The sequence below is a fragment of the Balaenoptera acutorostrata genome, chromosome 7 (genome assembly GCF_949987535.1).
Source record: "Balaenoptera acutorostrata chromosome 7, mBalAcu1.1, whole genome shotgun sequence".
Classification (NCBI taxonomy): Eukaryota; Metazoa; Chordata; class Mammalia; order Artiodactyla; family Balaenopteridae; genus Balaenoptera; species Balaenoptera acutorostrata.
In genome coordinates, this window is record NC_080070.1 from 34,360,607 (window position 1) to 34,374,868 (window position 14,262).

Here is a 14,262-nt window from a genome sequence, read left to right on the forward strand (position 1 = left end):
AAATGCTTAACTTAATGTAAGATCACTGGGAATGTAAAAACAGAAAGCTAAAAATGTATAAAATAAAATATAATCTTTAGGACTAAAGTCCTAGAATTATTTCTCAGGGAAAAACAACATATTGTTTGCTACCAAGTCAAAAGTTATTTAGTTAAAAGAACATTATTTTAACATTCCATTGTATGCACACGGACAGTATTTCTACTAGGAAGCACGAGTGGATTTGTTGTTCAGGTTTTAAAAAGTTAAGGTGCACAAGTTATAAACATTGTGAGTTCTACTTATAACAGCTATAGGCAGGGTTGGAAAAGAAAGGCCTTAGAGAAATAGAAACCAAATAGTTATTACTTATTTCCCCCTTTTGAAAAAATGCATAATTCTGACGGGACAAAGGGACCCTCTAAAAACATACTGGGCATTGTAACTATGCCAAAGACTAACTCTAGGTCCACAAAAACACAACAGAATTCACTGTGCACGGCTCTGTGCTTACACTATGGGAAATGGGACATGGCGCTTACCCTTCAGTGAACTTACAATGGGGTTGAGAGATAATACACATATGCAAATTACATGGTATAATACATGGTATTATACTTTCCTGTATAGCAAAAACCAAAAGCTAAAAGCATCAAGAGAGGAAGGCATGGCCTGTACTTAGGATTAGTATGATCATGAGAAATATGGACAAGTCCAATACGTTTCAGGTCCAGAAGACAAGGACAATGCCTTTTTGGTTCATCACTCTATCTCAAGGACTTGATATAGAACCTAGAACAGAGTAGGTGTTCAATAAACATATGTTGAATAAATGAGTGAATAAAAATTAAACAATAAGTTCAAAGTCACAGAACAGATAAGTGTAGTAGCCAGAGCTTAAAACCAAATTTACTGACTCCAAAATCAAAGATAATTTTACCCTACCAAACTGATAGGAATTACAGGCATTATTTAAGAGGTAATAGAAAGTCATTGAAGGGTTTTGAGCTGGAGAGTCATATGAGCAAGGTTTTACTCTAGGAAGATTGATCTGGAGGAAAAGTGGCTTAGAGCAGGGAGAACCTGTCAATGAGAAGACCAGATGACAGGCATTATAGCCCATAACCAGGTAGTAAGGGCCAGAAGCAGGATGGTGGCCCCAAGAATAGAAAGGAAGGGATGAATGAGAGACATATTTGAATTGATTTGACACCTAAACTGGTGGAACACAAAAGAGAAGGTAAAGATAAGCAGCGTCATCTGGGAAAAAGTGGAACAAGTTACAAACTAGGGTAGTCAGTAGGAGGAAGTTAGGCTAAAGATCAAGGAATATGATAAGCTGGTTTTAAACATGTTGAGTTTGATGTGTTATTGAGAAATGAGTGAAAATGTTCTACTGTAGGAATGACTAGTAGGTTTTACATTGTTTCCAGCAAGCAGGTTATCTGGAGTAAGTGAAGAATGAAGATTCCAAGCAGGCAGCATATGTGCCAAGCAATAGAGGAGAATAATGAGAAGGATGTTGAGGAGAAGCCTGCTCTTACTGGGAAAGTGGCACGATTGGTCTTAGGTGAGGTAATATCCATCTTAGATGAGACAGAGGCAAGCAGAAGCATGAGTGACAAGTATCTGCCATCTGTGCATTAGAAAGAATGAAACTTCAGAACTTGATCTTAGTGGGACAATTGGGATTCTAGTTGGAATAGAAATAAACTTTGCATGTTATCTGCACAGAGGGGATGGTTAAAACCAAGAACAAGTATGTTCATGGAGGGACAAGGTGAAGGAAGAGAAGACAAATGAACCAGATCTTGGAGAATACACACATTGGAGAAACTAGTGAAGGAATCAAGGAAGGTAAGTTAGTTCAGGGCGGCGTCATGAGAGGCAAAATTGCACTGTGTCACTGAAGGCAGGCGAGGGCCTCAGGAAGGTGGATGTAATCCACACAAAAGCTCCTTGTTGACCTTTACAAGAGTAGTTGCAGCAGATTCAACAGTGGTATCAGACCACTAAATTGCAAGGGTATGTGTGATGAGGAAGTAGAATGTTTGTCAAAGGAAGGACAAGCAGAAGGCAATATCAGGGTTGAGAGGACTTTAAGTTGCAGGAAAGACATACACTTATTTGTAGGTCTCTTTTTCTTCTACTAACGTTTGTTGGGTATCTACTAAAGGCCAGGCACTGTGGTAGGTCTGGGAACCCAGAAACACGGTACCTTTCCCAGGAAGCTCACAGTCACTTGGTGGAGGCAACAGGTTGACAGAAATTATGGGAATGTGTAGGAAGGGCAGCCAACCAGACTGGAAATGAGGCTAGAGCTGAGTCTTGAAGGAGGATGAGGAATGGAAATTCCCAGTGAAAGAGCAGTTTGTGCAAAGATATAGTGGCAGGAGAAAGCATATGATACAATCAGGAGAAATGCAAGTAGTTGGGCCTAGAGAAGCAGGGAAAACAAAAAGAGCAAATGAGGGAGATAAAAATTGTTCAATCAACATTCGAAGGGATCAAAAAGAGGCATTTCCAAGAGCCCTGAAACATAAGAGAAGTCACTCTTTCTGAGACAGCAGGAGAGGATGAGCAGTCACATAAAGATATAGGGACATTTAAGGAGTCCCTATAAGTCCCTATTAAGGGAATATGATCTCAATGTTCTAAAAAATAAATTAGGGTATATGACCATCTGCTGAAGTTGATGGTTACAGAGGAGTGACCAGGGACTTGAGGGTGAAGGAGGAGGTTTAGAATATCTACAGCAGGGTATGCAAACTGAGGTCAGCAAGAAAGAAAGGACTGTATAGTAGCTTTGAGGGCTTCCTGAAGATAAGACACAATGTATATGATTCTTCACATTCATGAGATATGGAAGAAACCCAAGAAAGAAGGTCAAGGACACAATGATTTTCAGGATCCAAATGAAGGCATCTGATTGAGGATATAGGCTTTAAAGGCTACAAAATTATAGTTGGACCAGAGGGCAAAGCAGAGCTTCAGTAAGGTATAAACCATATAATGATAAAAATAACAATAACTTGCATTGAGTGTTTACCACGTGCCAGGCATTCTGCTAAACCCTCTGATATACTCTTCGTAAACACCCTGTGAAGTAGGAAGTATTATTATTCTCCATTTCTAGATGAGCAAACTTGCCAAAAGTCACACAGAACCAGATTCAATCCCATGTCTGACTGACAGGAATCTGTCCGGGATGTTGAATGCTTCACTAACACTGGAGCAGCTTCCTGAGCTAAGAGGGAGAGTGCACTGGAGCAGAAGTTAGACAGAGCTCTGGTTCTGGCCCTTTCCCTCTCTAGGGAACCAGCTAATGATGGCTTAGCATACGCATCTCTTCCCAACTCGTGTTCAGTGACCTCATCTTGGTTGCTTGAAATTGGCCTTGGTGGGAGTATTTACCCCATAGAAGTTGGCAAACACTAAAAATCAGGGCTTATTTCCCCCCTGGAGGGATGGTTATTAAATACTTACAAGCATACCCCTGGGTTGAACCAATGAATGCTGAAGTATTTTCCAACTCCAATAATTTTAAACTCTGAGATTGTTTTTCTACGTTTTACTCCAATGCCATTGAACTGGCATATATTGCTTTCTCTTCTCTATCTATATCATCTGCCAGATCAGGCTGTGTGAGCAATTTTAAAATTTATATTGGGAGTGACTCCAGATCTACTTTCATCTTTTATATATTTTTGCCTTGATACATTTATTCCTGTGATGTGCTTGGATCAGGTTTCAATATAAAATGTCTTTTTACTGTTTGTTTTTTCTTTCTTTCTTTCTGAAACAGTGCTGGCCATTTAACCAACTTTGAGTTCCTTACTAAAAGGAACACGTAAAGATGATTCAAACAGACTGACTAATTCATTCTCTTAAAATGTCATGCACATAGCAGGTGAAACTGAATCATTCATAAAACATTTCTGTATTTCTTTTCAGTTGATAGTTAAGATAAGCTCACTGGCAAAACATTTCCTGGGAGTGATTATCTCAGTGGCACCTTGGTCATTAAACTATTGGTATTTAGGGGTATTTCCTTTAAAGAGGGCTGCTCTATTAGCTACAAATACCAGCTTAACCTAATGGTAAGACCACATACTCAACACCGTCTGCCATCTATCTACCTCTAGTTTTCTCATTTAACTAGCTTACATTGGGCTTTTCATGCCCTAGAAATCTAGAAATACATTTAATTCTCTAAGAGTTATTGAGTAATTACCTGTGCCTATTACCACTACTACTGTCACCATCACTGTCCTCATCAACAAAAACCTGTCTCAAAGCATATACCTGTGTTGTAAGCAAGTACTGATGGCTCATGAAAAAACACAACAGGTGTCATGGGATAGGTTTTTAAAAGAGAGGGACTTTCAAAACTTTGACACAGGTAACTCTGCTTTCCTTAGGAATTGATTTTTCTTAGAAATCATAATATTTTATAACTATATAGATAGTACTTTATAGTTTACAAGATGCTATCAACTACATCATCTCTTCTAATCTGAATGTTTTCTTAGAAGGTAAGCATTACTCCCATGTTTTCAGGGAAACCTGTTTCAGGGGAAACTCCCATGTTTTCATGACAAAACTAAGATTCAGAGAGGATAAAATATTATCTAAAATATGATAAACATGCAATCTAGTTCTTATAAGTGTATTTCTAACTTTTTTAAGTATGATGCTTATTTGAGCTGTTTCAAATTATTTGCATTTCCTGGAAAAGATTTTTGTTCTAAAGGCACAATATTTTGAAAACTTTTTCTGAATTTACCTGTCCAGCCCCCGCTCTACTACTGGCAACTCTTTTGAAAACTCTCCCCTACCTAATGGGGCTGTCAAACTGGCTTATCTCCTCCCCACAAGGTGAGCTTGCAAACCAGGCTGGCCTTTTAGTGGATTCTATTCCTTTGACCCAGAGTTTGGACAGGGGTGAGCATGTGACTAAAGCAAGGCCAACCAGGGTCTTTTGGGGTTTAATATAGATACTGGGAGGGGACCTCTCTCCCTCAAAAATCACTAGCACTAAGGATGATATTAACTTGTACTGTCTGATGACCATCTTTGTCACTGTGTGGAGAAAGCCTGCCTGAGCATGAAAGTGACCCAAGGGGCAGGGGATCCTGGACATGGAGAAAGGCAGGCCACTAATGCTATTGTTCAAGCATCTGTATCCACCATGTCTTCAGCTAATGGGAACCAGTACATTTTTCCTTTCCTCCTTTCTTTCTCTTTCTTTTTTCCATCAGCAATTTCATTGTGATTTTTTAAAAGATTTTAATTAATTTTAAAAATTAGTTAATTAATTTATTTTTGGCTGCTTTGGGTCTTTGTTGCTGCACGCGGGCTTTCTCTAGTTGCAGCGAGCGGGGGGCTACTCTTCGTTGTGGTGCACGGGCCTCTCATTGCGGTGGCTTCTCTTTGTTGTGGAGCACGGGCTCTAGGACTGAGGGCTTCAGTAGTTGCAGCACGTGGGCTCAGTAGCTGTGGCTCACGGGGTCTAGAGCGCAGGCTCAGTAGTTGTGGCGCATGGGCTTAGTTGCTCCGTGGCATGTGGGATCTTCCCAGGCCAGGGCTCGAACCTGTGTCCCCTGCATTGGCAGGTGGATTCTTAACCACTGCTCCACTAGGGAAGCCCCTCATTGTGATTCTTTTATTCCTTGTGCCTGAAAGTCCTGACTAAACAATGTCCACTCGAAGATTCTACAAACTTGTGAATTCAAACACAAAGTCAAGTGCATAAAGGCAACTTTATGTAAAATATTCAAGTAATTGGCAAAGACAGTTTCTTTATTTACTTGAATAATTTCTCTAAATATTTCACTTTGCATTTGGAGATATATCTACTAGTTAAAATTTCTTAGGTGCTACACTGGCTTTTTTCTGCTCTATAGTCTCAAATTCTTCTACAATATTTACTTAACATAATCTCAAGATAGAAATAATGTATGTAAGTGAAGAGTCAAAATATAAAAACTAGAAAACATTTCAATCCTGCTTATAAGTGTATAAAAGGGATTTATGATGATGGAAAATGGCCGAGGCCCTGTATTAAGGAAACTGCAGTCATAAAAACAGTCATGGCTAAATTCTCCAGGAGGACTTGCCAGAGTGAAATCCTAAGGAAAATTCTTAGCCCTTTCTACATTTATATTATTTCCATTAATTTGAAAAGTAGGCCCATAAAAACAAAGCTAAGGAAAGAAGATCTCAATAGGAGATTCCTGATGACATTTAAAATACTGTATTTATAAACACTCACTGCTTATGAAGAGTCATATTATATCACATAGTATTAATCAAATATTTGTGAGCTCCCATTGCATACCATGCCCTTGTCTAAATACTGAGCGTTTCTACCCTCAAAAAGTATACAGTCTGTGGATTTGAAGACAGTAAGATAAATGCTAAAAATCTAAATATGTAACCTAAATTGAAAAGTGACAGATCTACTGGGCTGTCGAGAAAGCAAATTTTAAAACATGCTTTGTTCAACATTTGATTCTTAGGCTTAAAGCTTTAACACTTAGTGTTATTATCATCAAAAAACCTAAGCTGACTTTAGAAAGATAAAACAATACATGTCAAAAATCCCTTCTAATGTAGCCAGACACTACCTTGACAATGATTTCTAACAGTAAGTCAAAAGGACAGAAGAAGTCTTCAGGGTTTTTCAGCCCACACAACTGCTCATTTATATGACCACATTTAAATGATTAAAAATACCCATGAGTTAATCTTATGTCTAATATTTACAGACTAGTTTGCTTAACAACACTGTTCCCAATAACTCATAAGCCTTCTGGAGAACAGGTGGGTGTAGTGGAGAGAGTATGGGCTTTGGTGTCATCACACTCTGATGTGATGTGAATCTGGGCTTTACCATTTACATACCTTCTGACTCTGAGTGTCAGTTTCTTCCTCTAAAACATGGGGATAATAATGGTACACATCTGTGGGTTGGCCAGGAGGGTTAGAGATGAATTATGAGACACTGGCATTCAATTATGCAGCATACACTGGCATCCAATAAATGTAGCTATTATGCTTACCCTCCTAAGTTGTGTCTTAGCCAGTTTGTGCGTACCTTCATCAAAAATGAGGAACTTAAAAAAAAAAAAAAAATGAGGAACTTGGCACAGTCCACTGGGTGAGCCCACTCCAAATACTTGCTGTTTCATCACCTTGGCCCTCTCGTCTACAGTTTAAATAGTGTTATTTCTTATTTTCCCACACTTTGGCCATCTTGTGGCTTTCCTCTAAAGCTGTTTCAAGTTCCTGAAGTCCTTCTTAAATTATCCTCTAAGAGATATGGGGATATATGTGTATGTATACCTGATTCACTTTGTTATAAAGCAGAAACTAACACACCATTGTAAAGCAATTATACTCCAATAAAGATGTTAAAAAAAGTAAATAAAATTAAAAAAAAAAATTGTCCTCCAAGACATGGTAAGGCCATGGTAAGGGCCTTCCACACTAACGAAGAACAACAGATAAGGAACCTTTACTTTACCTCTTTAAAGAAGAGCAAACCCATGCCCCCACTGAGGTTTAGGAAATGAATATATAGGATGCTCAGTTGAATTTGAATTTCAGATAAACAATGAGTAATTTTTTTAGTATAAATATGTCCCATGAATGTATATTATATGACAATATGAGTTGTAAGCAAATGGAGAAAAATAAGGGAATCATCACCCTTTTCACTAACAGAACTTAGATTGAAAATATTTTGGCCAAACCTATTTATCTGTTGGAGTAGAACTGTATTTTTAAGGTTTTTGTAGCACATGCATGTTGCAAAACTGCATATTTTTTTTTTGTTGTTGTTGTTGCTGTTCTGATGCTGTGTGTCTAAAACATGCTGTTTTCAAAGTGATTATCAGGGTAACCTGTTCCTAACAGGTGGTTTTAAATATCATGTGAAGGTACAACTATGTAAAAGGAAGATTTTTTTTTTTTTTTTTTTTTACTAAAAATCAAGGAAACGATTTGTGTGCTTGTAGAGAAAAGTTATAGTGTATATGGCAACCTGTCACTGACATAAATTTCTGAAACAGAAAAAGTATTTCTATATTAATATGTATACTTTATAATAAAAAGCTTATTAAAATTCATATATAGGTCGCTATAGGAGAAAACAAGTTAAACATGGTACAAAAAAAATTTTCATGTGTTATAAATATTGTTTTAGCAGCTCCTCTAAACAATTACTCTTGATTATTATACAAATGTTGTTTCTTTGATAGATACCCCAATAGTGCTCTTATTCAGATTCTTATCTAATATTGTATCCCTTCTTCCAATAAACATTTTAAAGGTTGAAAATGACTGAATCATAGCACAAGAAAAAGCCAACGTGCATTTTCTAGTTGTCAAACATGATCGAAATAATTGTCCAACTCTGATATGGTAAGAGTAAAGATAAAAAGAACAGAATTCCATTATATTCTCAAGATTATCCCTCACACAGTCATAATCTGTTAGTAAATATCTTTGTCCTTTGAAGAATGGCTGAAAGTATTCAACTTCTGGGAAATAAGAATAAATGGACATTTGTTTTATCATTGTGCATATTGTAAGAAGTCCTGTTCAGAAAATACATTGAACTGTCAGTCTTGATTGATGGACAGGCTTTTGTCCCATTAATAAGCTGTAGGTCAGATAAGAATGTTTCACTGCCCTTGAAAATGTGAAGATTGAACTTTCAATGTTAAGAAAGTGCTAAGATTCTTGAAATCCTACAAAACTATTTTAAAATATTTTCAGCCTAATGGATAGATGTAATTTTATAATTCAGATCGTGTAGAAGTGCTACCAGATTTTGTTCAATTAATCCAGGAACCCTGAATAACATGAATCCACAAATCACATTTGAGAAACATTTTTCTAACTAAACAAATTAAAATAAAAATGAAAAAAAGCCTAGCAACCTCTTCCAGTTGCATTCAAATACAGGGTTTGAATAGGATAAACCTGACTGAATGGTCAGAATGTGAACCACAAAAGGGAGACACAGAGAGGAAGCCGGTACATCACTCATTAATGAATCCGACATTTCCCTCCCTCAGTGCTTGAAAATGTCCTCGGCATAAGGCACGGTGAATTCCAAATGGGAAGAACTGTGCTCAGGATTGAGTTTATATAACTGATCACTCTCCCCTGGTGTTACCTAAAGCAGAAATCAAATGGCTGCAGAGGAATGCTGGTGGTTAGTGGACCCCATTCGTGTCATGGCCGCTGTCACGTAAAGAAAGAGAAATCAGCATCCAGGGAAAGAGAGAAAAAGAGGAGACACATGAGGATGCCAAAGGGCAGGCTGTGACCCTGAAATATGGAGTGGTCAAACAAGGGGGGCGTTCTCCTCTAACACTATTTGCACCTAGCTCTTAGGGTGTGGCTGAATTTTATTTTGCTCACATCTGAGAACTTTTATTGGAAATCAAAGTTAACAAGTAGACTCTCTGGCAGTGAAGTGAACTAGGGACCCTTTTCAAGGTGAATTTTGTCAGTATATGATGTTTTCTTTTCAAGCAAAGTAGGAAAAAAAAACTTTTAGAAATCATGAAAATAGTACGAATGGAAGAAATAACAAAACTGGCCATATTTTGCATAGATGTGGATTCCCAGGGTGAACATAATGCAATTCTAACAGTGTTGAGAGAAAAATTAAAAGCACATAAATATCACTACGTTGAGATCAATATGTAATCAGCGAATAAAAGAACCAAATAAAACTTTCTACAAAAATCTTAAATACTTTAAAATGAATAAAGAACACCAAGCAAAGCTATCCTCGTAAAAACAGAACAGTACAGAAAAATAAGTACAGAATCCAATATCTAAAACACTGGATCCTTGAAAAATCGATAAACTAAAAGGTTAGGACAACTTAAAAACAACTGTGTTCAGGATTGCATTTATATAATGGACCAATTCAAGGAAAAATAATGCAGGGTGTGAGTGTGTGTGTGTGTGTGTGTGTGTGTGTGTGTGTGTGTGTGTATTTGAGGGAGAGAGAGAAACAGAGAGAAAAGAGGGCAAGGCATTAAAAAACTTTTTAACCATATAGGTGCTGCCCATTGGTTGGCAGTCCCAGCCTCCTGCCACACTGCCCTCTAGTTGTGTACTCCAGATGGGTGCACATCTCTGGAGGAATACAGGGAAGGAGAGCTAACTACAGCAGACAGAGGCGGGGCCAAGTAGTATTCTAGTGTGAAGATATTACTTGCAGGATAAGCTGGAGTTGCTCAGGCACAGTGGAGACAGGGGGCAGGCACTCTGGACTGAGAGACCATACATGCAGGCACCTTGGGGAGAATGTGCAGGGCTGCTCAGGAAGCTGTAACTGGCACAGAGGCTATGTGGGCTGGGCTGGGTGTGGATGAAGCCAGAAGGTTAGGCTGGGGCATATCACAGAAAGTCTTATGTGTCCTACTGAGGGGCCTGTACTCTTTCAGTAGTGGAGAGTCCCTGGGAGGTTTTAATCAGGACATGAAAACCAGAATACTTATAACTATATATTAGACAACTTTGGGGACAGTGTGGTGAGTGGACTGAAGGGGAAAGGAGCTAGAAGCCAGAAGACATAACGGAAGGTCACTGAATCTTCCAGGCACTAGAGGATGAAGACTTACAATAGAGTGAAGACTTCCAGATCTGCATCTTCATCTCTTTAGCTCCAGAGAGTCCAGAAATCCATCTCTCAAGCATCAACTTTGTATGTTCAACAGCTATTCAAGACTAAATTTGACAAATATTTATTGAGGACCAAATATGTGCAAGGTGCTTGGGGGTACACCAGTAAACAAAACAAACATTCCTGCTGTTGTGGAACTTACTCTGTAGCAGGTGGCTCCAGACAACAAATACATAAAACAATTAAGTCAATCCTGTACTGTATTAGAAGTTGATGAGTAAATGTTGGAAAAAATGCAGGGCTCCATGTGAAAAGTATTTATTCTATTTGTTAACTGTCCTCAACAAATAAAGAAGTTTCAGAATGTGAAAAAAAAGAAGTTGATGAGTGTTACAGGCAAAAAAAGAAAAAAAAAGCAGCATTGGGGGATCAAGAGTGCCTGGAGGGGAGGTGGTGGAAGAGGTCTGTAGCTTTGAAAAACTGGGAAGGGGGAGGAGCTTCAAGATGGCGGAAGAGTAAGACATGGAGATCACCTTCCTCCCCACAAATACATCAGAAATACATCTACATGTGGAACAACTCCTACAGAACACCTACTGAATGCTGGCAAAAGACCTCAGACCTCCCAAAAGGCAAGAAACTCCCCACGTACCTGGGTAGAGCAAAAGAAAAAAGAAAAAACAGAGACAAAAGAATAGGGACGGGACCTGCCCCAGTGGGAGGGAGCTGTGAAGGAAGAAAGGTTTCCATACACTAGGAAGCCCCTTCGCAGGTGGAGACTGTGGATGGCGGAGGGGGGAGCTTCAAAGCCATGGAGGAGGGCACAGCAATGGGGGTGCGGAGGGCAAAGCGGAGAGATTCCCGCACAGAGGATTGGTGCCAACCAGCACTCACCAGCCCGAGAGGCTTGTCTGCTCACCCGCCGGGGCGGGCAGGGGCTGGGAGCTGAGGCTCAGGCTTCAGAAGTCGGATCCCAGGGAGAGGACTGGGGTTGGCTGCGTGAACACAGCCTGAAGGGGACTAGTGCACCACGGCTAGCTGGGAGGGAGTCCGGGAAGAAGTCTGGAGCTGCCAAAGAGGCAAGAGACTTTTTCTTGCCTCTTTGTTTCCTAGTGCACAAGGAGAGGGGATTAAGAGTGCCACTTAACCATTGACAGATGAATGGATAAAGAAGTTGTGGTACATATATACAATGGAATATTACTCAGCCATAAAAAGGAACGAAATTGAGTCATTTGTTGAGACGTGGATGGATCTAGAGACTGTCATACAGAGTGAAGTAAGTCAGAAAGAGAAAAACAAATATCGTATATTAACACATGTATGTGGAACCTAGAAAAATGGTACAGATGAACCGGTTTGCAGGGCAGAAGTTGAGACACAGATGTAGAGAACAAATATATGGACACCAAGGGGGGAAAACCGCGGTGGGGTGGGGATGGTGGTGTGCTGAATTGGGCGATTGGGATTGACATGTATACACTGATGTGTATAAAACTGATGACTGATTAAAAAAAAAAGAATTGAAAAAAAATAAAATAAAAATTTTTTTTAAAAAGTATTAAAAAAAAAAAAAAAAAAGAGTGCCACTTAAAGGAGCTCCAGAGACGGGTGCGAGCCACGGCGATCAGTAGGGACCCCAGAGACGGGCATGAGACACTAAGGCTGCTGCTGCCGCCACCAAGAAGCCTGTGTGCAAGCACAGGTCACTCTCCACACCTCCCCTCCCGGGAGCCTGTGCAGCCTGCCATTGCCAGGGTCCCGTGATCCAGGGACAACTTCCCCTGGAGAACACACGGCGCACCTCAGGCTGGTGCAATGTCACGCCTGCCTCTGCCACCGCAGACTCGCCCCACATTCTGTACCCTCCCTCCCCCCCAGCCTGAGTGAGCCAGAGCCCCCTAATCAGCTGCTCCTTTAACTCCGCCCCGTCTGAGGGAAGAACAGACACCCTCAGGCGACCTACATGCAGAGGCGGGTCCAAATCCAAAGCTGAACCCCAGGAGCTGTGCGAACAAAGAAGAGAAAGGGAAATCTCTCCCAGTAGCCTCAGGAGGAGTGGATTAAATCTCCACAATCAACTTGACGTACCCTGCATCTGTGGAATACCTGAATAGACAACGAATCATCCCAAATTGAGGAGGTGGACTTTGGGAGCAAGGATATATATATATTTTTTCCCTTTTTCTCTTTTTGTGAGTGTGCATGTGTATGCTTCTGTGTGTGATTTTGTCTGTATAGCTTTGCTTTTACCATTTGTCCTAGGGTTCTGTCTGTCCTTTTTTTTTTTTTTTGGTTGTTTTTTTAGTATAGTTTTTAGCACTTGTTATCATTGGTGGATTTGTTTGTTGGTTTGGTTGCTCTCTTCTTTCTTTTTTTTATTACCAAAAAATTTTCTTTTAATATTTTTTTATTTTTTATTTTAATAACTTTTAAATTTTATTTTATTTTATTTTATCTTCTACTTTGTTTCTTTCTTTTTTTTCTCCCTTTTATTCTGAGCCGTGTGGATGACAGGCCCTTGGTGTTCCAGCCAGGCATCAGGGTTGTGCCTCTGAGGTGGGAGAGCCAAGTTCAGGACACTGGTCCACAAGAGACCTCCCAGCTCCACGTAATATCAAACAGCGAAAGCTCTCCCAGAGATCTCCATCTCAATGCTAAGACCCAGCTCCACTCAACGACCAGCAAGCTACAGCGCTGGACACCCTATGCCAAACAACTAGCAAGACAGGAACACAACCCCATCCATTAGCAGACAGGCGGCATAAAATCACAAGGCCACAGACACCACAGAAAACACCAGCAGATGTAGACCTGCCCACCAGAAAGACAAGATCCAGCCTCATCCACCAGAACACAGGCACTAGCCCCCTCCACGAGGAAGCCTACACAACCCACTGAACCAAGCTTAGCCACTGTGGACAGACACCAAAAACAACAGGAACTACGAACCTGTAGCCGGCGAAAAGAAGACCCCAAACACAGTAAGTTAAGCAAAATGAGAAGACACAGAAACACACAGCAGATGAAGGAGCAAGGCAAAACCCCAACAGACCTAACAAATGAAGAGGAAATAGGCAGTCTACCTGTAAAAGAGTTCAGAATAATGAGAGTAAAGATGATCCAAAATCTTGGAAATAGAATGGAGAAACTACAAGAAACATTTAACAAGGACCTAGAAGAACTAAATAGCAAACAAACAGTGATGAACAACACAATAAATGAAATCAAAAATTCTCTAGAAGGGATCAATAGCAGAATAACTGAGGCAGAAGAACCGATAAGTGACCTGGAAGATAAAATAATGGAAATAACTACTGCAAAGCAGAATAAAGAAAAAAGAATGAAAAGAATTGAGGACACTCTCAGAGACCTCTGGGACAACATTAAACGCACCAACATTCGAATTATAGGGGTCCCAGAAGAAGAAGAGAAAAAGAAAGGGACTGAGAAAATATTTGAAGAGATTATAATTGAAAACTTTCCTAATATGGGAAAGGAAATAGTTAATCAAGTCCAGGAAGCACAGAGAGTCCCATACAGGATACATCCAAGGAGAAACACGACAAGACACATATTAATCAAACTATCAAAAATTAAATACAAAGAAAAAATATTAAAAGCAGCAA

General features: G+C 39.7%; 1 protein-coding gene across 2 annotated transcripts in view; it reads right to left on the reverse strand.

Moving 5' to 3' along the window:
- MET (MET proto-oncogene, receptor tyrosine kinase) overlaps positions 1 to 14,262 on the reverse strand; it is a 120,148-nt gene that overhangs the window by 88,135 nt on the left and 17,751 nt on the right. The window lies entirely within an intron of this gene.